The sequence below is a fragment of the Lagenorhynchus albirostris genome, chromosome 5 (genome assembly GCF_949774975.1).
Source record: "Lagenorhynchus albirostris chromosome 5, mLagAlb1.1, whole genome shotgun sequence".
Taxonomy (NCBI): domain Eukaryota; kingdom Metazoa; phylum Chordata; class Mammalia; order Artiodactyla; family Delphinidae; genus Lagenorhynchus; species Lagenorhynchus albirostris.
In genome coordinates this window covers 2,623,091-2,648,346 of record NC_083099.1, presented here as the reverse complement: position 1 = coordinate 2,648,346, position 25,256 = coordinate 2,623,091, and positions in this window count along the sequence as shown.

Here is a 25,256-nt window from a genome sequence, read left to right as displayed (position 1 = left end):
TGAGAGTCCTTCCAAGAGAAATGGCTACAGGGTGCCATGGGGAGGCTAGACCCTGTGTTCAGGGACAGAGGCCAAGAAAGCCAGACATACAGGTCAATCTAGGCTCGGACCTTGGGCATAGATCAGCAGAACCTGTGTGGACTGACTCTACCGCCATTGGTTGTTTGGTTGGTTGGTTGATTGGTTGGTTGGTTTATATACCTATTTCTCTTTTTTAATTATCAAGGTGTAATTCACAAAACATACATGTACCCTATTAAGTTGTACAATTCAGTGGTTCTTAATATATTCACAGAGTTGCTTCACCATCATCACTATCTAATTCCAGAACGTTTTCATCTCTCTAAGAAGAAACATCATGCCCTTTAAGAGTTGTTCCCTAGTCCTCCTCCTCCCAGCCCCCGGCAACCACTAATCCACTCTCTGTCCAAGGATTTGCATATTCTGGACATTTCATATAAATGGAATTTTATAATATGTAGCCTTTTTTTTTTTTAACATCTTTATTGGGGTATAATTGCTTTACAATGGTGTGTTAGTTTCTGCTTTATAACAAAGTGAATCAGTTATACATATACATATGTTCCCATATCTCTTCCCGCTTGCGTCTCCCTCCCTCCCACCCTCCCTATCCCACCCCTCCAGGTGGTCACAAATCACCGAGCCGATATCCCTGTGCCATGTAGCTGCTTCCCACTAGCTATCTACCTTACATTTGTTAGTGTATATATGTCCATGCCTCTCTCTTGCCCTGTCACAGCTCACCCTTCCCCCTCCCCATATCCTCAAGTCCGTTCTCCAGTAGGTCTATGTCTTTATTCCTGTCTTACCCCTAGGTTCTTCATGACACTTTTTTTTCTTAAATTCCATATATATGTGTTAGCGTACGGTATTTGTTTTTCTCTTTCTGACTTACTTCACTCTGTATGACAGACTCTAGGTCTATCCACCTCATTACAAATAGCTCAATTTCGTTTCTTTTTATGGCTGAGTAATAGTCCATAGTATATATGTGCCACATCTTCTTTATCCATTCATCCGATGATGGGCACTTGGGTTGTTTCCATCTCCGGGCTATTGTAAATAGAGCTGCAAGGAACATTTTGGTACATGACTCTTTTTGAATTTTGGTTTTCTCAGGGTATATGCCCAGTAGTGGGATTGCTGGGTCATATGGTAGTTCTATTTGTAGTTTTTTAAGGAACCTCCATACTGTTCTCCATAGTGGCTGTACCAATTCACATTCCCACCAGCAGTGCAAGAGTGTTCCCTTTTCTCCACACCCTCTCCAGCATTTATCGTTTCTAGATTTTTTGATGCTGGCCATTCTGACTGGTGTGAGATGATATCTCATTGTAGTTGTGATTTGCATTTCTCTAATGATTAATGATGTTGAGCATTCTTTCATGTGTTTGTTGGCAGTCTGTATATCTTCTTTGGAGAAATGTCTATTTAGGTCTTCTGCCCATTTTTGGATTGGGTTGTTTGTTTTTTTGTTATTGAGCTGTATGAGCTGCTTATAAATTTTGGAAATTGATCCTCTGTCAGTTGCTTCATTTGCAAATATTTTCTCCCATTCTGAGGGTTGTCTTTTGGTCTTGTTTATGGTTTCCTTTGCTGTGCAAAAGAATATGTAGCCTTTTATGTCTGACTTCTTCCCCTTAGCACAATATTTTCCAGATTCCTCTGTGTTGTAGCATGTATCAGTACTTCATTCCTTTTTACGACCAAAAAATATTCCACTGTATGGAGAGGCCACTTATTGTTTATCCATTCATCAATTGATAGAGTCTTGGATTGTTTCCACTTTTTGGCTGTTTTAAACAATGCTGCTATGAATATTTGGGCACAAATTTTTACTTAGACATATATTTTCAGTTCTCTTGTGCATATACCCAGGAGTGGAATTCCCAGGTCATATGTTAGCTCTGCTTGGCATTTTGAGGGACTGTCAAACTGTTTTCCAAAGTGGCTGCGCCAGTTGATGTTCTTGCCAGAAATGTTGAAGGGTTCCAATTTCTACACATCCTCTACAACACTTGTTATAGTTATTCTCATAACCCACCCGGAAATTTTGATTGCATGATATCCCAGATACTTTGTATAACCCGGGAAGAGGGAGAAAACCCTAACAACAATAGACTGAATTCCCTTATATCAGGATGTATAGGGATTTAGAGTCAAATCAAATCTAAAGAAATTAAACATTCTTCCACACCTATAAAAATGTAAATATTTGTTTATTTGGTCTGTTCTTTTCTCTGAAGTATCATGAGTCTATTATGGTGCTTCCCAACTTTTTTCCACATTATGCTACACATGGGTTGATAACATTTGCCGGGTAGAAATAAAAACAAAAATAAACAAGTGGAACCTAATCAAACTTACAAGCTTTTATACAGCAAAGGAAACCATAAAAAAAAATGAAAAGACAACCTATGGAATGGGAGAAAATATTTGCAAATGATGCAACAGGCAAGGGCTTAATCTCTAAAATATACAAACAGCTCATACAGCTCAATAACAACAACAAAAATAACCCAATCGAAACATGGGCAGAAGACCTAAATAGACATTTCTCCAAGAAGGTGTACAGATGGACAAAAGGCACATGAAAAGATGCTAAACATCACTAATTATTAGAGAAATGCAAATCAGAACTACAATGACGTACCACCTCACACCGGTCAGAATGACGATCATTTAAAAGTCTATAAATAACAAATGCTGGAGAGGATGTGGAGAAACGGGAACCCTCCTACACTGTTGGTGGGAATGTAAGTTGGTACAATTACTATGGAGAACAGTATGAGGTTCCTCAGAAAACTAAAAATAGTACTACCACATGACCCAGCAGTCCCACTGCTGGGCATATACCCTGAGAAAACCATAATTCAAAAAAGATACATGCACCCCAATGTTCATTGCAGCACTATTTACAATAGCTAAGACATGGAAACAATCTGAATGTCCAGTGACAGAAGAATGGATAAAGAAGATGTGGTACATATATACAATATATACATACAATATATATATATACAATGGAAAACTACTCAACCATAAAGAAGAATGAAATAATGCCATTTGAAGCAACATGGATGCAACTAGAGATTATCATACTAAGTGAAGTAAGTCAGAAAGAGAAAGATAAATACCATATGATATCACTTACGTGTGGAATTTAAAATATGACACAAATGAAGCTATCTACAAAATAGAAACAGACTCACAGACATAGAGATCAGACTTGTGGTTGCCAGGGAAGAAGCGGGAGGGAGAGGGATGGACTGGGAGTTTGGGATTAGCAGATGCAAACTATTATATATAGGCTGGATAAACAACAAGATCCTACTGTATAGCACAGGGAACTATATTCGATATCCTTGGATTAACCATAATGGAAAAGCATATAAGAAAGAAGAATGTCTCTATGTGGATAACTGAGTCACTTTGCTGTACAGCAGAGATTGGCACAACATTGTAAATCAACTCTACTTCAGTAAATCAAAAATAATAATAATAGTAACATTTACATGGCCCATGGTAGCAAGCAAAGGAATCTGCTAATGGATGAATGCATTGAGTCAGGGGTTCTGTTCCACATCCCCTACCATCAGGCCCTGCCAAGCCACCAGAGCCTGAGGAGAATCAAAGATACAGGCATATTTCTAACCCATTTTTAGAAAACTAACTGGAAAGCTTTATTCTACTGAATATAGCTGTGATGTTTCTTTTGACCTCAAGAGGTAAAGGTAACCTGAAATGAAAAGAATATTGGACAGGATAAGACCTGAGCTATGGTAACTTGTCTAGCCAAGGAGCTTTTTCTCAAGGAAGCTAACAGCATGACAACTGTGTCCAAAAATGGGCACTGATCCTTCTCCAAGAGGATCCAGTGTGAATGGAGTATGGACCAAGCTACAGTGACTGCAGACAGAGCTAGATCACGGTTATGCAGTGATAGTTTCAGATTGTCTGTCCTTATTGACATGAGCACAATGCTAGCACCCAGACGCAAGGGGACGAGATCCAGCCATTGAGGAGGGGGCAGTTGGCATGAGCTAGGTAGAGAATCTGGACCTCAGCCAGAGGGTGCTGGGGAGTGGAGGGGGAGTTGATCAGTGACAGGGATCCTGTCTCAACTGAGAAACTGATGAGAATGAGGGCTTACCTCCTGTAGCTCAGTGGCAATTGAACTGCAAGATTCATTCAAGACCCTGCTTGCCATCACAAGAAGCACCATAGGTGCCTTAACCTGCTTCATCTAAGACTGGAGGCCAACCTTAGTGCCAGAACCTGAGCAGATGTAGAGTGGACACTGGTAACTCCTGTGTACAGTGCCCAGATGTCCTGTAGCAGCTCTGACAGTCTCCATTCCTTATTAAGGTGGAAACCATGTGACCATTTCATTTTTTAGGCAACCCAAATAATTCAGTGTGCCTTAAAAATTCTTGCTCTTTTGTTGTCTTGATTTTGTAAATTTGTTCAGAATACATTTATAGCTAGTCCTCACTTTCTACAGTAGATAAACCCCCTAAAAGTTATAAGCATGTTATAACATTTAAATATTAATAAATATTAAATACATATTATTTACATTCACTACTTTGGGGACTCTATTATGATCTCTGTTATATGAATTTTCAGGGTTTTTTTGAAAGAATAAATATGCAATGAATTTATTTTCATACGACAATGTATATGCATACAGACTGAGTATGATTATGGCAAGGTAACTATGCCTTTATTTAAAATCTCCATATTATTATAAACAGCAAGGGTCCAGGGACCTCAAAGGTGTCTCTTACTTTAGCACTTTTCTAGCACTGTGCCATTCATGGAATCCTACTTGGTAACATTATATCCATCTTAATCTCAACGTGCAAGTTGACGTTATATCAATAGTCATTTATCACATTCAGCTGAAAACTAGCCACATCTTTCAGAAAGGGAAGAGTTAAGTACTGGGCTAGTAAGATTCTTCTGGGGTCTAAGATCAAGATATACAATTTGAGTTTTTGTTGTATGAAAGAGTGAACAAAAATATAAAACAGTGGAACGGTTAAAGACTCAGGACTCACAAAAATTGGAATGCTGTTCTTAACACTAAAGATAACCTTATTTCTGTGAAAAATGTCATGACTATTTTAATAGGAATTGCATTAAATCTGTATACTGCTTTGGATAGTATGGACATTTTAACAATATTAATTCTTCCAATCCATCAGCATGGGATATCTTTCCATTTATTTGTATCATCTTCGATTTCCTTCATCAATGTCCTGTAGTTTTCAGAGTATAGGTCTTTTTCCTCCTTGGTTAAATTTATTCCAAGTATTTTATTCTTTTTGATTCAATTGTAAATGAGATTGTTTTCTTAATTTCTGTTTCTAACAGTTCATTATTAGTATATGGGAATGCAACAGATTTCTGTATGTTCATCTTGTATCCTGAAACTTTGCTGAATTCATTTATTAGTTCTATTAATTTTTCTGATGGAGTCTTTAGAGTTTTCTACATGTAGTATCATGTCATCTGCAAATAGCTTTACTTCTTCCCTTCTAATTTGGATGCCTTTTATTTTTTTCTTGCCTAATTGCTGTGGCTAGGATTTTCAATACTATGTTGAATAGAAGTAGCAAGACCGGGCATCCTTGTCCTGTTCCTGATTTTAGAAGAAAAGGTTTCAGCTTTTCACCATTGAGTATGATATTTGCTGTGGATTTGTCATATGTGGCATTTGTTATGTTGAGGTATGCTGAAGAAATAATTCTAAAATTTGTTCAGAACCACAAAAACCCCGAATACCCAAAGCAGTCTTGAGAAAAAAGAACAAAGCTGGACATATCATACTCCCTGACTTCAGACTATACTACAACTACAGTAATGAAATCAGAATGTACTGGCACAAACACAGACACATGGATCAACGGAACAGGATAGAGAGCCCAGGAATAACCCCCCATGCATATGGTCAACTAATCTACAAGGTTAAGGAGGCAAGAATATACAATGGAGAAAAGACAGTCTGTTCAATAAGTGGTGTTGGAAAAACTGGACAGCTACATGGAAAAGAATAAAACTAGAACATTTTCTCACACCATATACAAAGATAAACTCTAAATGGATTAAAGACCTCTATGTAATACTGAAACCATGAAATGCCTAGAAGAATACATAGACAGTACTGTCTTTGATATTGGTCTTAGCAATATTCTTTTTTTTTTGGATATGTCTCCTCAGGCAAAGGAAACAAAAGTAAAAATAAACAAATGGGACCTAATCAAACTTAAAAGATTTTTCACAGCAAAGGAAACCATCAACAAAAATGAAAAGTCAGTCTACTGAATGAAGAAGATTTTTGCAAATCAGGGGTTGATAACCAAATATATAGAGAACTCAATAGCAAGAAACAAACAGTATTATTAAAAAATAGGCAGAGGACCTGAATAGGCATTTTCCCAAAGGAAACGTACAGATAATCAACAGGCCCATGAAAAGATACTCAACACCACTAATCATCAGGGAAATGCAAATCAAAACCACAATGAGATCACCTCGCACCTATAAGAATGGTTATCATCAAAAAGATAAGAAATAATAAGTGTTGGTGAGGAGAAAAGGAACCCTTGTACACTGTTGGTGGGGATGTAAATTGGTGCAGCCACTATGGCAAAGAGTGTGGAGGTTCCTCAAAAAAATTAAAAATAGAACTATCATATGACCCATCGGTTCCAGTCCTGGTATTTATTCAAAGAAAATGAAAACACTAATGTGAAAAGATTCATGTACCCCAGTGTTCATAGCAGCATTATTTACAATAGCCAAGATATTGAAGCTACCAAAGTATCCATCAATACATGAATGGATAAAGATGTGATATATATACAATGGAATATTACTCAGCCATAAAAAAATAATGAAATTTTGCCATTTGCAACAACATGGATTGACCTGGAGGATATTATGTTTAGTGAAATAAGGCAGACAAAGAAGGACAAATACTGTATGTTTTCACTTATATATGGACTCTAAAAAATAAAACAAATGAATAAATATAACAAAACAGAAACAGACTGAAAGATACAGAGAACAAACTAGTGGCTACCAGAGGGGAGAGTGTTGCAGAGAGGGGCAAAATAGATAAAGGGGATTAAAAGGTACAAACTACTAGGTATAAAAATAAATAAGTTACAGGGATGTAATGTAGAACAGAGGGAATGTGGTCAATATTTTATCATAACTTTGTATGGAGTCTAGTCTATAAAAATATCAAATTATGGTGCTATACATCTGAAAGTAATGTAATATTGTAAGTCAACTCTAGTTGAGGTTTTTAAAAGATAACTTTAGAAGCACAATTACAGCTATTATAACTCATTTTATCTCTGTTTTTTTAATCCAATATTTTGGTTTTATGTTCTTCTCTGCCTCATGTTTCTTTCTGACTTGTGGTTTCTCTAGCCTCATGATTTCTGCCAACTTATTTTCGTGTGTGTCTTTCCATTTCTGTGCAGGTCTTCTCTCTGTGTCATTCTTGGTGTGTTGAACATTCAAAACAAATCAATACTAATACTCTAATGGGACCGGTGAGTCACCCTCCAGTGTAAAGACAGACTACTTCTAGGTCACCTCATAGGCTGCTAAGCAGCCTGTAGACAGCTCACTGTCCCTTGAGAATCTGTGGCTGACTCTCCCTTGAGAACCAAAGCCTAGTCCAGTCATTCTGCTTGCTTTGGCAGAATTCCGTGATACAAAGCATGGAAACCATTGTACAAGGAGTAGCCCGCTGCCACTTTTCTCAAAAACGAGCAATGACACCACATTTGGGCCTATACGTACTTTTACCTTATGTTTTGGAATCTATGTGAAAAGACCTTAGGTGAAAGCTCTCTCTTAGGAAGTGTGTACAGGGCTAGCATAGGTAACAACTTTGGGTTGAGTGCTGACACCCTAAAATCCATATTTACACTACTGTTCCCATAATTTATGAGATTAAAATCTTAGAGTTTTATACATTCTAACATATGTACATTTCTGCTTATTTTCTGAAAGTCGTATTTCTTTAGCAGATGGGATTTTATAAACGTGCCCTAAAAGGGAATACAGGGACATTTTGTATATGCTTTTAAAAATGGATATTCAGCATGCCAAACGACCACCTCCTGATGCAGACAGGGATTCAGATTTCACTCTCTGCTCACTTGGTGTTCTAAGGGACTCCTCTGACTGCACTATTCCCTCTAAATGACTCTATTGTATCTCTTTCATTCCCAAATTAAATCAAAAGGAGGTAAGAAATAATCTCTTTTGGCCAAATTCAAGTTACTCATTGTGGCTTCCCTTTGATTTAAGCTGAACATAATTTCATCAGTAATATTTATGCTGAAGATGGCAGTTATCAGAAAGGCTACAAAACTACCATGCATGTAAAACTGACTTCTTTACAGCCATGTTTCTTTTCTATCAAAACAGCAGCAAAAGCAATTCACAGGATTTGTGCTGAGTTTAGCATTTTTGCTGAAAACAGGTACATGGCTGAATGCATTTGAGAAATTTTAAGTGGCACTACCCGGAACCAATGTTTTAAATAAATAGGGAGGTTTGAGCTAAAATACACTAGGAAAAGAAGCCATATGCATGTGGTGTCTGTCAAAGCGAAGATTTCCCCCACAAGAAATTCTAAATCAGCTACAGAAATACAGGAGAGTTTTCTGTTCTCCATTACAAGAAACTTAAAATCCATCTTTTGTTCACTTCTGCCTATATTTGTTTTATGTTAGCCACATCAGCCGTGGTGCCATTAAATTTCAGTAGAAGGAAACGGATACAATGTTTTCTCCAAATATCTTGTCTGTTTTGTTGCATCGATTACATCATGAAGGCATTACCATGTAAAATTAACACTTCTCGCCACATTAAAGTGTTTGGCTTCTATATTTTAAGGTGGACTCTACCAAGAGTTCCGTCTCCAACTTGGAGTCATCAAGAAAGCACCTATCAAGTCATCAATACATTAACTAGCATTTTTAATTATCCAATGTGCCTGTAGGTGCATGGCTAAGGCAGGTCAAATCCCATCTTCATTTTATTTATTTATTAGTTGAAGGCATTTGACATAGTCCCAGGGCATGTCCATGATGGCAGGTCAAATCTCACTTCTTTTGTTCAATTTCAGATTGAGACCATTACTGACTTTCTCTTGCCATATAGGAATAACAGTTTAGACATTGAATTAACCTTATCTCAGCTGGGGTCTTGAGTGAACCCTTTTATCTTAGATTGTTCTTTAACCCCCTTTTCATAGAAGGAATTTCAAGCTGAAAAGGGTAAGGAATCATCCATTCAAACTTTCCCAAACTTATTTGAACACGGCTACTTTTTTTCTAATTTAGTGAATTTCTAGTGAACTGTAATATACTAACAACATGCCTTTGTCCCTACTCTTTCCCAGATCTTTACTAAAATGATAGTCATGGGTGTAAAAAGTATAAGCCATTAAAGTGAGCAAGAACACGAGTGATGCTAACTGCAGACAAGAAATGGCAGCAAGTTTTTTGAAGATGGAAAGTAGATAGGCAGTAGTGAATAAATTAGCAAAGGATAGAAAGCAGCCTGCTAAGTGCCTAAAGAAGGAGATGCAAAGAAGAAGCAAGGAGATACAAGCTGTAGGTTTTTGGACAGTCCCAGAGCGTAGAGGCACCAGATACCTGGAAAGATGAAAGTGATGACTGAATACAAAGATAGGTTGAACTTCCGAACAAGGGGGCAGTTAAATCTGCTCCTCTCCCTTTTACATCCTGGTGATTACTTTAACCTAATCTTGGTAGGAAAGGTAAGTCTATTCTTTGAAGAAAATAGAACTAGAGAGGTTACTGTGTTCTGGATACCAGGCATAAATGTGGAGTGGAGAGGTGCTGTTAGGCTGAAAACAGGAGGAAGAAGTGAAAGACCATATATTTAACTGTTTAAATATATTTACTATATTTAATAGTAAGCGCATCAGCAGCCCTGGCTTCTTTTCTCCATGCAACTACCAGGTGGCTTTTCAGTAAGGCTTTTCCTTTCCTCTCCATCCTGGGCACAATTTAGAGGATTTCTCGAGGAAGTTACCAAAGGGCCTCTAGGGGAGGAAAAATAGTTTTTCCTCTACGCTTCTGAGTTCTTGGCTGAGACCCCTGTAATAAATGACAGAGTAACAAGAGAAAACCAACAAAAGTTTATTAACATGTATACCTCACGGGAGATAGCCAGAGGAAACATTGAGTAACACTCTGAGGTGGCTTAGAATTCAGGACTAAACACCATCTTAATAGGGAAAAGGGGAGGGGTGCCTCTTATGGGACAATAAATGACTTTTAAGAACGATGAGCAAGCCCTTAGCAGAATAATGGCAGATATGATAGTCTGTGACAAAGTCTGTCTGGGTGTGGTATTGACTCCTCTCTCCTCTCCTGTGATAAGAGTCAATCCTTGATGGCTGATGAAACTCCCAGGGAGGGGATTTATGACATTCGTCTTCCTTTTGAAGGATCTGTCTTTAGGCAGATAAGGAGGGTTCAGCGGAAAGCCTCTCCTGATTTTACTGTTTTCCTGGTGTCTGCAACTCAAAGTAATCAATACACCAAAGCAGCTTATTTGAGGTGGCATGCCCTGAACTCCTACAATCGTATTTTGAAGTGGCATATTTTGCAACCTTTCAAGCCCCAAATAAAAAGCCTATAAACGTAACATCTGGGAAGTCCCACAAAGAAATGTCCCAGTTTGATCACTTTTTCATGAAACTCACCCATTTGACATGTTTGCTCATGAAAATGGACCTTGCAATAAGTTTTCCCTTTTAGATATAAATGGACAGTGCTAGAATTGGGCAGACAGTACAACTGAGAAATGCATGCTGTATTTAAAAAAATAACAAAATGGGAAAAAGTGAAAAGAAACATAGTCGATGTAGAGAGCAGAATAAGACAATAAAAAGTATTCTTAATACTGTAAAAGGTACTCAGAAAAGATAAGACATTCATGACAAAAATTCCCAGAATGTATAAAGAAGAAAAAACACGAAAAATTCTTGGATGTTAAAAATATGGTAGTATAAATATAAAATTCAATAGAACAGTTGGAAGTCTACAGTGAGGATATCTTGCAGAAAGTAGAACAAGTGGATGAAGAAGTAGAATATGAAAGAAAAGAAAATTAGAGAATTAATTCAGAAGGCCCACTATCTAAATAATAAGACTTCTAAATGGAGAGGAAAAAAAATATGTCAAGGAAGATATTATTAAAGGAAGCATAAAATAAATTTTTTCCTAACAGAAGAACATGGATCATGAGATTGAAGACCTCTACCAAGTGCCTAGCACAGTGTAGGAAAAAAGATCCTTAGGGGATAAAAAGAAGATTATAAAGGCTTCTAAAAAGGAAATATATCACATATAAAAGATCTGAAATCAGGAGAGTATTAGAAATTTCCAAAGCAATGTGAAAAGCTTGAAAACTAGTGCAACATACTTAAAGCTCTAATTTAAAAAGTTATTTCCAATGCACAATTTTATACCTAGCCAGACTATCAAATAAATGTGAAGTATAGCATCAAAATATTTTAATACATGCAAAGACTGAAAACATTTACCTCTCATGCACCATTTCTCAGAAATATCTTGGGGCAAAAGCCACCCAGATGAAGAAGTAAACCAAGAAAGAGGAAGACACGAGCTCTAAGAACTAGGTGTTCCAAAAAAAATATAGGAAAGTGATAATAGAAAGTCCTAATTATATCAATGTCTGAGGCTAGGAAAGCAGCCAGTCAGCCCTGGAACAGGAGAAATGTCTCCAGCAGTGGAACCCATATGTCATATGACATGTCTGACAAAATTGTCCGAGAATTGGGAAAGAATTCATAGATACAAAGAAAAGTAATCAAATTATATAAACAAAGCAATTATTAACTCCAGAAAAACAAATTTTATAAGGAAAGTACTGTAAGTATAGTACATTATGTGGCTCAGCTGTAACAATATAATCTAGTCATAGTAATGTAAATAATTTTCACTTTTAGAACTGTGATGAAATTATTTTAAGAGTAAGAGAGGAGGGAGAGTTTTGTATGTGTGGGCAATAGCCTAAGAGAACAAAATCATATGTATTGTAGAAACCAATAGATAATAAAGAAAATTTTACAAAATTACAAAAAAATAGTCTAAGTACGTTATCTAGAAATGTAAGTAACAGAAAAAAGCCCAGCCAAAATAGTTTCGAGCAGTTGCTGCTACGGACGGGAGTTTAAGGATGGAGAAAATGGGCTGCTCTTTCTCTATTCATCTAAAGCAGGGGTCAGCAAGCTGTGGCCCATGGGCCAGATTCAGCCAGCTGCCTGTTTTGGTAAATAATGATTTATTGGAACACAGCCACGCCCATTTGTTTATGGATTGTCTGTGGCTGCTTTTGTGCCACAAGAAGTCAGCACAAAAGCAGAGCTGAGTGGTTGTGACAGAGACTGTATGGCCTGCAATCTAAAATATTTACTTTCTTTACACAAGAAATCGGCCAACCTCATGTCTAGAGCAGTGGTTTTCAGATTTTAGCTGCATCAGAGTCATCTGGAGGGCTTGTTAGGATACAGATAGCACCTCAGACTTTCTGACTCTGTAGATCTCGGGTGGGGCCTGGAAAATCTGCATTTCCAGTAAGTTTCTGGGTGATGCTGATGTGCTGGTTTAGGGACTGTGCTTTGAGAACCACTGGTCTAGAAGAACTATCTGCCTTTTAAAAGGCATATATAAGTATCATGTTTATATAAAATAACTTCTAAATGTTTAGAAATATAAGCTTGGAAGCTTGCATGGAAATTTAAGCTTAAATACATAGAAAAGCAACCTCCTGTAAATTGTGTGACAAGCAATGATTAAAATGTAATTTTTAAAAAACTTTTTAGCTGAACACAAACAGTAACAAATTACACCAAAGCAAATATAGTGTGTTGTATTAATAATAAGATCTCACAGATACAGATATAAAGATTAACTGTCCCCAGGACCCCTGCCCCTCCCTGGCACGTGTCATCCAGGTGGCTGGTGGGTAGACCTTTCATGATACCTCCTGCCATTCCACTATTTATCAGAGACGGATTATTGCATAACAACTCCAATGATGCAGACAGTTATCTAAAGTCCTATCTTTTTAATTTTCTCCTCTAAAATATCATTTTCACCTTTTATGTTTCATTTAATGTCTTCATGTAAAACGTTTGTTTTCTGGGTAACACAATTTAAGAAACGTGATTTAGAACCTACTTCTCTTCTCTTGACCCCTTTCACAGATGATGAAACTGACACCCAGAGAATCTCATGGGTTTTAGATCCAAGACCCCCTGATGCAGTCCCCACTTCCTTCCCCTCTGCCACCCCAGCTCCTGTTTGCTTTGCCTCAGGTGGTGCGGGGGGGGGGGGGGACCCAAATGAGCCCAAACTCAAATCAGGCGTGAAGAAAAAAAGCACTGCTAATACCAGTGACCATCTTTTTCCTAAAAGCTTGAAACAAAGGAAATTCTCTGCTTCCAGGAATAGCCTTAATCAGCCACATATGTGAACACAGACCCAGTGACTGTTCAGACAATTTTCCACCAACATAACAGGATTTTCCTGGCACATTGATCTTTTTTCTTCTTGCCTAGTATCAGTATAAGTAGGTTTTTATTTTTATTTTTTAAGATGCTAGGCATAATACCTGACCTTTTTCAACGAGAGGGACAGGATACGGAAAATCTGTGGTGTTTGAAAGCAAAGAGAAATGAAGGATTACTAAGGATAGAAATAGTCCCTGGTTGGCAAAACAAACAAACAGCTTTAAAAATCTAAGAATTGTGCCTTGGGGGGCCAGGTTTGCTGAACTGTCAGCTTCACCAGTTAATGAGGTAGTTTGTCTAATGGAAATAGAAAAGACCATTTATAACAATGCTGGGCTTTGTCTGTGTGATTTAAAAAGCAAATTGAGTGGAAACACAGCAAATACTCAATGCTGTTGTTTATTTTCTAATTAATTTACTACAAACTACAAAATAAAGTGTTCAACGTATTAGATGGTCTGTGATTTTTAGAAGAGAAAGCACTGAGAACATTCACCTCTCATAGTCCATTTACTTTCTTTTCATCAGAGAAACAAGTTACCTTTTGAGTTTGAAAAGGACATTGATATCTTGAGGGACATCACTTTTGGAGTTTAGTGTGTGATATAAGTCAGCCGGGAATGCAGTCTCCTTTGGAAGACTCAGGGGAGTCCAGGGGAGCCTGGGACCACACCGTCTCCCTGTTGACGATGTTCAGGTTTCATATGAACACTCCAGGCATCAAGGGGAGAAGGTCATCTGAGTGAGGACAACCGCTCCCATCGCAACTGCACGTGGACTTTTTGTTCTGTAGGGACAGAACAATGCAGGCACTCAGTATATGTAAGCACAGCATGGCCGAGGAGAAAGGGCAGAGATGGTAGAACCAGCCAGATCTCGGTGCAGATTCTGTCTTAGCCGCAGGCTGATCCTCTGACATTAGGAGTAAGTCACCTAAACTCACTGAGACTTAGTTTTCTTATCTGGAAAATACGGATCAGAACAACTGCCTCTTAGGGCTGTTCTACGGGCTAGAACTTAGAGCTTACAAGTGAAGTGACTGACACATGGTAAACAAATAAATGGAAGTTATTATTGATCAGACCATTTTCGGGTTTGCAGAAACCAAACTGAGAAGTCAGTAAGCCTTAACGAGTCTTTGTCCTCAGCTTCACCCGCATCCTGCCTTTACTCCTTTATTTCCATGACAAACGTTTTAGTCCTAATGTTCTTTTCCCAGGACTACTGTGATGTGGTCTCCTCCCTGTCCTGTCCCCAAAGCCACTAGTTCATTCCAGCAAGCTGGGTTTTCAGAAACATATCATTTGATGGGGCGACACATACAGTAATGGCAAACTTGCCTAATGTTTACTATTTACCTGGTATTTACTCTGTACCAGGCACTGTTCTTCTCTTGGTATTACCTCATTATCTCATTTAATCCTCACAACACCCCTCTGAAATAAGTTCTACTATTATCCCGATTTTACGATAAAAACTATTGAGGGGTAAGATAATTGCCCAAGGGGGCGGAAACATGATTTGCACCTAGGCGGTCTGGCTCTGGTATCATGCTCTTAACCACCACTCTATGCTGGCCTTGAGATCTTGTTCTTGTTTCATGCCAGATGGGTTGACATTCAGGGCTTGCCATTCAGTGAGCACCAGAGTTTGGGAATTTTAGTGAATATTGGTCCACTGTCAGCCTACCCTAGAATCTATTTCAGTGTCAAGGAATTCTAAGTGCTGAGTATCCCTGGAATGTCCTTCCTGGGCAACAGGGCAATTGAACCCTCCTTAACAATATGACCCCAGTTAGCTGTTAAAGCTAGAAACTTCATGAGGGCAGGAACCACAGTAGCACTGTCCCACACTGTGTACCTCCAGTGCCCTATATCAGCACCTGGACATAATGGCATGTTAGGATTTGATGGATGTATGGATGATTGAACGGAGACCAAAGGATGGATGTTGCTCTCACAAGAAGGGGGTATACTGTTTGACATTAAGGAGCTGATCTAAAGTATTCCACTGATCTTTAATGGCTGTGTCTCTTCCCTACCTCTCATTAGGTTATAATTTTCCCTCACAATTATATTTATCTTGTTGAGTGGGTCATTCCAAACAGCTGCATAAAATCTGAAGTTGGAAGGTCCAAAGTCTTGTAAACACATAGGTTAGGACAACATTAAACAATAAATTTCTCTAAAAGAAGCAAGAAACAAATTTCATTCGTTCATTCATTCAACAAATATTTATTGAGATTCTATTGCCTGTTAGGTACTCTTACAGGAGCTTAAAACATAGCTGTTTACAAAACAGAGAAAACCTGTGCCCTCCTGGTGAGCACATTCTAATGGGGGAGATGGAAATAAACAAACACTCCCATGTGTAATGGATGCAGTGCCTGGAGAAATGTGAAGTGGGGGAGGAATACGGGGGAAACGGGGAATGACAGGGTTGGGGGAGGGGTGTTACTTAATCAGACAGGGTTATTTTGAAATTGTGTAGAAGTTTTATTCTGTATTAGAATGTGAGAATTTAAGAAAATTAAGGTAGTGAGTGTAGGGGAACAACTGGGAATTAGGAGTCCCAGATTAATATTAGAGATTTTTCAGATAATAACTTGATAAAGAAGAAAATATTTTTTGTCCTGTGAGATATATGTGTGTATATTTTTTTCTTACAGGATTAGCAGCTCTGGACTTTTAAAGCGATAGCATTTCCCAGCCTTCAACTGAGAAGCTGAACAAAAAAGCCACCCCTCCTGTCATCAGCACAGCAAAATGAGAGGTGGAAAAACCAGGCTGGGAAGAAGCAAGGGCATCTGATGAGCCTTCTTGCCTTTGGCCCAGAACACAGCTCAGACTCCACTCTCTCTCTCAACTGACCTACCCCACTTTGGTGCAAGGCCTGGAGTGATGTGTTCCTGCCCCAGAGCACCTTTCATTCTGTGAAGCCCAAAACATGACCACCAGTAGCCACGCATGTCACGTCCCGGCGGTGAACGGGCACATGACTCACTATCCCGCCGCACCCTACCCATTACTCTTCCCACCGGTCATTGGCGGACTTCCCCTGCCTCCCCACCATGGACTCCACAGCCATCCTCCGCCAAGTGGATGTAGCACCCCATCACCTGCGAGTAAGTACCATTTGAATCTTCTCTCTTTCCTCTGGCTTGATTGGCTTAATGGAGCTGAGAAAACACAATGGCTCATATCCTGGGTGAGTTCTCATCTCGCTGGGTGCCAGTTTCTCTTGGTCTAGAACTGTACCTTTGGTTCTGGCAGCAGAAAGGTAATTTGAAACCAGATAAATGGTGAATTTGAGAATTTGGCCCGTTCAAAACCACATTGGTAATTTGTTCTATTAGATAAAACGTAAACACAAATATTAATCAGGAGGTGTGACCAATACACCTGAAGAAATTGTCCACTTGATAAATAACATGAACAGTGAATTAGATGTTACTATAAAAATCACTAATGATAATCCTGAATTTAACATCGATTTTGGTTGTGAGGTCTTCTTTTGAATCTCTTATGCATTTCCTGGATACAGATAGAATCTGTAATTGTTTTCAACTTCCCAGGGATCTTTGCTACCAGTTCATACCACATAAGCTTTTTAAATGTCCTTGAACACTTTTGGCTCCTTCAGCCATTTCTACCTCCAGTCTTCTCTAAAATATTGGGTACTATAAGATAAAAGTATTTCGAGTTAGAATTCTTCAAGACCGATATGACTCATTCATAGAAAGCACCCATATTATGGGATTCTTTAAAAACATAGTTCTGCCTATTTAAGGACAGGCTGTGGTAGCCAGCACGTCTTCCACCTTGTAGAAACAGGTTTCCTGGTTTGGCATCTGAAGGTAAAAGGCATGTGGATGCTGCATCAGGGCATCTGCAGCATCTTTTTTTATTTTTAATTAATTAATTTTTTTTTATTTTTGGCTGCGTTGGGTCTTCGTTGCTGTGGGGGGGCTTTCTCTAGTTGCGGCGAGCAGGGGCTACTCTTCTTTTTGTTGCAGTGCATGGTCTTATTGCGGTGGCTTTTCTTGTTGCAGAGCACAAGCTCTAGGTGTGTGGGCTTCCGTAGTTGCAGCATGCAGCCTCAGTAGTTACGGCACACAGGCTTCAGTACTTGCGGCACATGGGCTCAGTAGCTGTGGCTCACAGGCTGTAGAGTGCAGGCTCAGTAGTTGTGGCTCACGGGCTTAGTTGCTCCGCGGCATGTGGTATCTTCCCGGACCTGGGCTTGAGCCCATGTCCCCTGCATTGGCAGACAGATTCTTAACCACTGCGCCACCAGGGAAGTCCCAGCATCTTCTCTAAGTTCTTTCAGGTTCATAACTTGGCACGAGCTCTTCAGAGTTCTTCCTGCTGATTATTTCGCATTTTGCTGCTTTTTTAGGTGTTCCTCCAAATATTGGCTTGGTCTTAGAAGCTTGTCCTTTAAATTACTCCCTTCACTTTTCTGTATTGTGGTCTTTTCTCCTTCCTCCTGCCTCCTTAGCTCACTGGGAGCATAGAGCTTGCTCTACCTAACTGGGATCCCTCAGCTCTTGGTATAGTGCCTTCAAAATTAGTAGGAGATGGATTTCTGGATGCCTAGGTATTTGGATAGATGGACGGATGAATGGATAGGATGAACAAACAGATGGATAGACTCTCTGCAGGGATGTTGATTGCAATCACAGTATTATCATGCCTGATATTTAGTGATTTGTTTTTCTTCTTGGAATGACCTGATTATAATTCTTCCCTTCTGTGTTTTGCATTTCTGGCCTGCGTATGTGACCAATAAAGTCTTTTAAATTGCTTAATAACATTTTCCCATGCTTCTCAAGTTGAAATCAAAAGTAGATGTAGCCAACGTAGCTTCTTGGCTATCAGGAGAGATGGAAAAAAAAACGTGTATTCAAACTATCTTGTTGACCCAGGTGCCAATTCAAACCCTGTTCACCCAACATGCAAATGATATAATGAGGTTACTTTCAACTAACACATGAATGGGCCTGACTAAATGATTGTTAAAGCTATTAAAATTTCCCCCAAGAGCTAATTCTATAGCTCAGCCAGCCTAAAGGACAGCACGTTCTAACATATTTCTATCCTCAGATAGGAAGTATATTTTGTAGATGTAGTCAAGGAGTTAAGACATGAGTATTAGTCCCAACCTGGGTGATCTAATCTTGCTTGAAAGATTGAGAATTCTTAGGTGGCTGCAACCCCTAGATGCCCACCAGCAAATCCCAGCAACTTTGGGCTTTTTTGGCTACTGATTTAAAGGAGAATGCAGAGCATAGTAAATGGAAGGGCGGGTGAGATCTTTATGCTGGATGAGCATCCCTGAACACTTGATCGGGCTCTCCGTATACAAATCCCTCACCCATCTGTTTGCAGATATTTTTAGAATTCTAAGAATTCTATAAAGCAGTGCTTGGCAAAGTACAGCCTGCAGGGCAAAGCCAGCCCACCACCTGTTTCTGTAAATAAAGTTTTATTGGAACTCAGCCACACTCATTTGTTTACATACTGTGTATGGTTCCTTTCATGCTACAATGATAGAGCATATAGCCTACAAATCCTAAAATATCTGCTGTCTTGTTCTTTGCAGCAGAAGTTTGCTGACTCCTATTATGGAGATAAGAGCATTGGGACAGGAATCAAATCATCCCAAATCTAATCAGGCTTTGTCTCTAACAGGCGATGTTAGCTCTTCTAATTCCTTTGACCCTGAAGGAGCTGGGCTATATTGTACCGAAGGTCACCTATAAACACAAGGCTGTTCTTTTCATTTCACAATTACTGGTAAAGTACAAGTTACCGTCACTACTAAGTTGACCCATTACACAACTGCTATTTTTCAAGATCAAAATTGGTCAGTATTGGCAATTTCATATAATTCAACCTGTAGAAGGAGAGTGTATGCAATTCAAAAAAAGAGGGTAAATAATTAATTACTGGGGTTTTTTTTCTGAGGGCTTTGGTGAGAGGGTGTTGAGTAACTACACTTGGAAGATATCACTGGAGGGTGTCTGGAAAAGGGGCAGAAAAAGGACAAAGTACAGAAAATTCAGGCTGGAAACTCCAAAGTTGGCTGACTTCATACTCTGGCTAATACCTTGTTTAATTATTTCTTGCTACAGAGACAAAGCACATGAAAGAAGATCATTAAAAGAAGCCACTGTTACTATGTGGTCTTTTAGTTGGCCCTCCAAGAGGGAGTTAAAGCCTGTGGTTTAGAAAGACTGGGAAACAAGGGTCAGGTCCTAAAAGTTACATACAGATTTTCTCTTGCTAACATTAAACTTGAAGTTTTATTCTTATACTGAGGTTAGAGAGGTAGCCGAATTTCATCATCTTGACAACTAGCAAAACACATGCTTGGGTGGAAAGCTGGGTACCGTGGGAATCCGAAGGGAACAAACATGGTGGGGATGACTCCATCAATGGGGTCTTGTCCCTGTGTGATGGGATCTGCTGACGTTTCTTTCATAATCTGTATACACCTTGACTCTGCAGCTCAACCAGAAGAGAAATTCTCCTGCCTCATAGCAAGGTTCTTTCAGCACTGTATTATTTATAGGTTCCGGAACCTTCTACCTCAAAAGCAAGTGAGGACAATTTCCATAGCGGCTACTGATGTTACACCTGCTCCTTACTCTTCTGCCCTCCACTTCAGACTCCCTGGGCAGCCAGACACTGGACAGTTCCTAGACCAGAAAGGGAACCCTGTCTTCCTGCAGCACACACATCCCCGTGTGAGATAGTCCTTGACTGACATCTTGTTTACTACAGTCATTCAACCGCCCTGAATTTCTCTTCCATAAACTAGAAAATATTTTTATTTAAAGAATAGTCTTTGATAACAATCATATTCAGATCTTTTCAGGATAAAAGTGGGGTATAAATTAGAAGGGCTGTATTACAAAGGGATGAAATCAGGGCATCTCGAGGGCCCTTTCAACTCTAGCAGGCAATGATGCTCTATGTTATAGCTCAGATTTTCTCCTGGTCTCCACGCCATTTGCAGGCAGACAGCCCATCTTTCTTGGTTTGTGCCAGTGGTGGATCCTCCTCTCCTGCAGCAAGGAGTACTTGGCTATTGGTATGACCGTTTGCGACCACGCACAACTCAGAGGGAATTCCACTGTGGCCACGTCTCAGAAATTCTGTTCTCCAGAACCTTCTAACTGAAAGGAGAAAAATATTTGCAGGAGGGAGGTGAACTTGAAGCATCTTCCATGTGGGATGCCCTTGTCTTTGCATTATGACTGCATTCTTACATCATGGAATCTCTATAAGCTTAGAAATGAGGAAATACATAAAAGAGAGAGTTAAAATAAGTAATAAGAAAAATTACCCATGAGGCTTAGAGAAAGTAAAGAGCTTGAGCAGCTAGTTAATTTGGAGCCAAATCCCAAGCTCAGGTCTTGGGATCCCAGAGTGCGTGTCCTTCCCAATGTGTTGGGCAAGGGGGCCAACTCAACCCCTCAGATAATCCCCCAGCTGCACTGCGGGTGTCTTTTCCACGGTGGTTCATGGAGTCCTTGGAGATGTAAGACATTTATAGGACCTCACAACCTCTCTGGTTTCACCAGCTACTGTGGGAGCAGCTATCATTTTTCATCGGGGGTATTGAGGGTGGACACTGCAGTGTTTCCACTCATCTGTCTCCCGTGGACGGCAAGCTTGTCACCTCCGGCAAACACGACAGGAAGGACGCCTGATGCTCTGTGCCAGGGCACACCCAAAATTTAATGTTCCAGAGCTCGCTGTGAAAGTTGGACCACTGTCCGCCTGTCTCTCTTTATGCTCCTTTCATGGCTGCTTGTTCTGTCTTATGGCTGCACATGTGCTTTTTATAGGTTGTTGTAAGCTGGAAAATATTAAGAGTTTTGGCTTCGGAGCCTCTCTCAAGATGATCGCCATTTAACGCCAGCATCTTAAAATGAGAGCTCTTTCCCCTGCTTCTTTACCGATCAGAAAGTGCTGTCAAAATCACAGAATTGGGTATTTACTTCAGAAAATCCCAACCTTCTAGAGAGACAGACTGTGAATCTCAGAATTACCAACAACAGGGCATAAAATGGGTCTTATTTCTATATCTTGTCTTAAAGTAAGAGGAGCCTTGTTTACACAGCTTGTCTAAAGCAGGGTGTGTGGCCAGATTGGAATTTCTTATTGCATGTGAAGGAAAATGGGCCCGGAGGTGTTGATCCTGTTTTAAATGCATGCAGATTAATGATAACTAAAACAACCCATTAATTTGTATTATCCATCATCCTATGCGCTGTAGTCTTATCTTCTTTCTACTGTGAGTTACATTTGTCCTTAAACAAACACAATGACCCCACTGGACAGGGATCACATCTAATTTTAATACGTCTGGGACTTAATATATTGCTGGTATTTAGTGAATGTCAAACATAATAGTATGGTCCATATGTATGTATCCTTCACGATTTTTAAGCCGAATAAAAACGAGGTAAAATGGACTAAAAGAAACTTGTTAGGGATTTGAGTAAACTCAATTAAAACAGGTTAGCCCATTTCATCTGCCTTTGGTCATTTGGTTTCTCTAAAGTTCTGAGGCTTAGAGATGTCAAAAGCCTTTACCTGAATGTTTTAGAAATAGAGTTTAAGCTTTTAGCATGATTGAACAGTTTTAGTGTCTTGCATAGGCCCAGGGCCATGTGTGTATTATATTAAGAGACCGTTTCTTAAAGGGGCAGAGATACTGATGACTTCAGTGAAGTGCCTCTTTTCCCCAATAATAAAGAAATCTCTGTGTCGTCTCCTCGATGTCTGTACAATTTCCCCAGACTTTGATTGAGTACAACATGTAATCCTCATAGTTCTAATGAGGAGCTGGGTTCATTCTGTTTGTTGAACTTTACCCCAAGGGGATCAGGAATATGTGAACATGAATTAGAAACAAAAAGATTATTGTTCAAGTTCATCAAATTAACTACAGTGCCCAAAGGAGAATCATAACTCTAGAAGTGTGGGGTTTTTCTTTTTTCGAAAGTAGTTTTGTGTTTTTGTTTTTTTTAATATCTTTATTGGAGTATAATTGCTTTACAATACTGTGTTAGTTTCTGCTGTATAACAAAGTGAATCAGCTATATGCATACATATATCCCATATCCCCTCCCTCTTGCGTCTCCCTCCCTCCCACCCTCCCTATCCCACCCCTCTAGGTGGTCACAAAGCACGGAGCTGATCTCCCTGTGCTATGCAGCTGCTTCCCACTAGCTATCTATTTTACATTTGGCAGTGTATATACGTCCATGCCACTCTCTCACTTCATCCCAGCTTACCCTTCCCCCTCCCTGTGTCCTCAAGTCCATTCTTTACATCTGCGTCTTTATTCCTGTCCTGCCACTAGGTTCATCAGAACCAAGATGTGGCCCATATATACAATGGAATATTACTCAGCCATAAAAAGAAATGAAATTGAGTTATTTGTAGTGAGGTGGGTGGACCTAGAGTCTGTCATACAGAGTGAAATAAGTCAAAAAGAGATAAACAAATACCGTATACTAACACATATATATGGAATCTAAAAAAAGAAGTGTGTTTTTGAATAGAAAAATAGGCTTTCAGTCCATGGAGGTGATCGTAAAAACAGGACTGAATTTTCCTCTAAGTTTCTTCCTATGATTATTTCTAGGGAGAGCATGTTTGAAAGAATATATACCAAAAAAGACCAAGAATGGAGAAAAGAAAGGGATGCTTTAGAGTTTAGATTTGTCAAATAAATTAAAGGGAGACATTTAAAAAGAGCATTTTTGACCTCATGAAAATTGAACCTCTGAAAACTGGAATGACAGCAGCTCTGAGTTGGCTGAGTTGGCCGTGAGATGTGAGACCTTTCATGGGTTCCACATTTCTGTCTTGATGAATTCATCAATCTACAACTCCTACACATTTCAGATGGGTTATTTTGCTTCTAATGATGATAAACCCATTCAGATGACCTTGAGTGATGGGAGACTAACCTCCATACACATCCATGTAGATGGACACGAGGACAGGTAGAATTGCCACCAGGTGGCTGCCCTCTGGGCCATCTTCAGGATGGAGTTCGGGTGGTCCCACAGAAGCTCTGATGATTTATGCTATGTCATTAAATTGATACAACTCCCTATTTTGTCTTTGTTTCTCTGTTTTTCTGCTTTTGTTCCCTCTGACATTTGAATGATTCTTGGTATTTTAAGTGGGAAAGAGAGGGGAAGGAAAGGAGGGAGAGAGAGAGAGAGAAGGAGGGAGAGAGAGAGGGAGGGAGGGAGGGATGGAGGCAAGGAAGTAGGGAAAGAGAGAGAGGTAGGAAAAAGACAGAGAGAGACTATAATTAACTGTGTCATTGAGCTGCAGGCCGCCTCCAAGAGTTTGAGACCACCAGACCAGACAATGGCACCAGCCAGGTGGTACCGTCAGCTCGCTTGTTTTTTCACTTTGCCGTAAGAATAAGTGTTAAAATAAGTAGCTGCCATTTATTTAGTGTACTGCATGTATTACCTCTATCTGCCAAATGGAAAAGAAAAGAAACAAAGACTAAGGTAACCAACTTTCTAAGTTTGCTCCGACCAAAACTGTAGGACTGGGTTTGAACTCCTCTTGCTCTGACCAAAGCCAGTCTCATTTTCAGAACCCATGTTAGCCGTGGATATCAAGGTGATGCAGAGAGTTTTAGAACACTGTACCTTGCACTCCTACTGGGTAGTCATAATCACCGAAAATCATTTAGATCTAAAACTCTGATTGCTCTTTGCCCTCGAAGACCTTGAATTTTTAAAGCTTTTAATATCCCTTCCCACCCATGCGCCTACTGTGCATACTTTTTTTGTGTGTGTGTGATACATGTCCTATTCTGCTGTCTTTAGTTGTTTTCATAGCTTTACTTCCTCTGTTCAACTGTTAACATGAATGCCTGGCACATAGTGGAAACTCATTTAAGGTTTGTGGAATGACCGAATCAATGGTTCTTGCTGGTAGAGGATTTTAGAAATTTGTGGATGTGCTTCTGGATATCACAGTGATTGACAGCACTGTAAGCGTTTTGTGGGCAAGGGCTTGGGGTATGGGCCCTGTGCAGTCGTTGCAAATCATGAAGAATTCCCTGATAGCCTCATGACTTCTGAGTGTCCCACCAGTCATATCAACCCCCCCAAAATAAATTATGATTAACTGAAGCTAAACTGTAATTCTACTTCAAATATAAATGCAAAATATTGTATGCTTTTATTGTATCTTACTTAGGGCTATAATTGCTGTGTAAATCAAGAATAGGTTCATCTTTGGTGTTTTGGGAATGTTTCTAAGAGGCTTTCAACTTTTCAGGAAATCGTGTCACTGATGACAGTGTTATTCTTGGTATTTGGGTCACCAGTACCACACATTTTTAACAACCTGCATTTGCAATTAAAACATTCATTGCAGTTCTGCACAGAGGGACAAGCATCTTACCACTTCTTTATGCCCGAGCATTTACACGTTGAAATAACTATTATTTTATTATAAATGATTTTCTTTGAATTCACCCTTGATATTGCAATCAGGGCATTATATTATCTTCGTTCAAACTACATGTGTCGATGGGCTGTATTATCTATGATTTTCATTTTGATATTGTA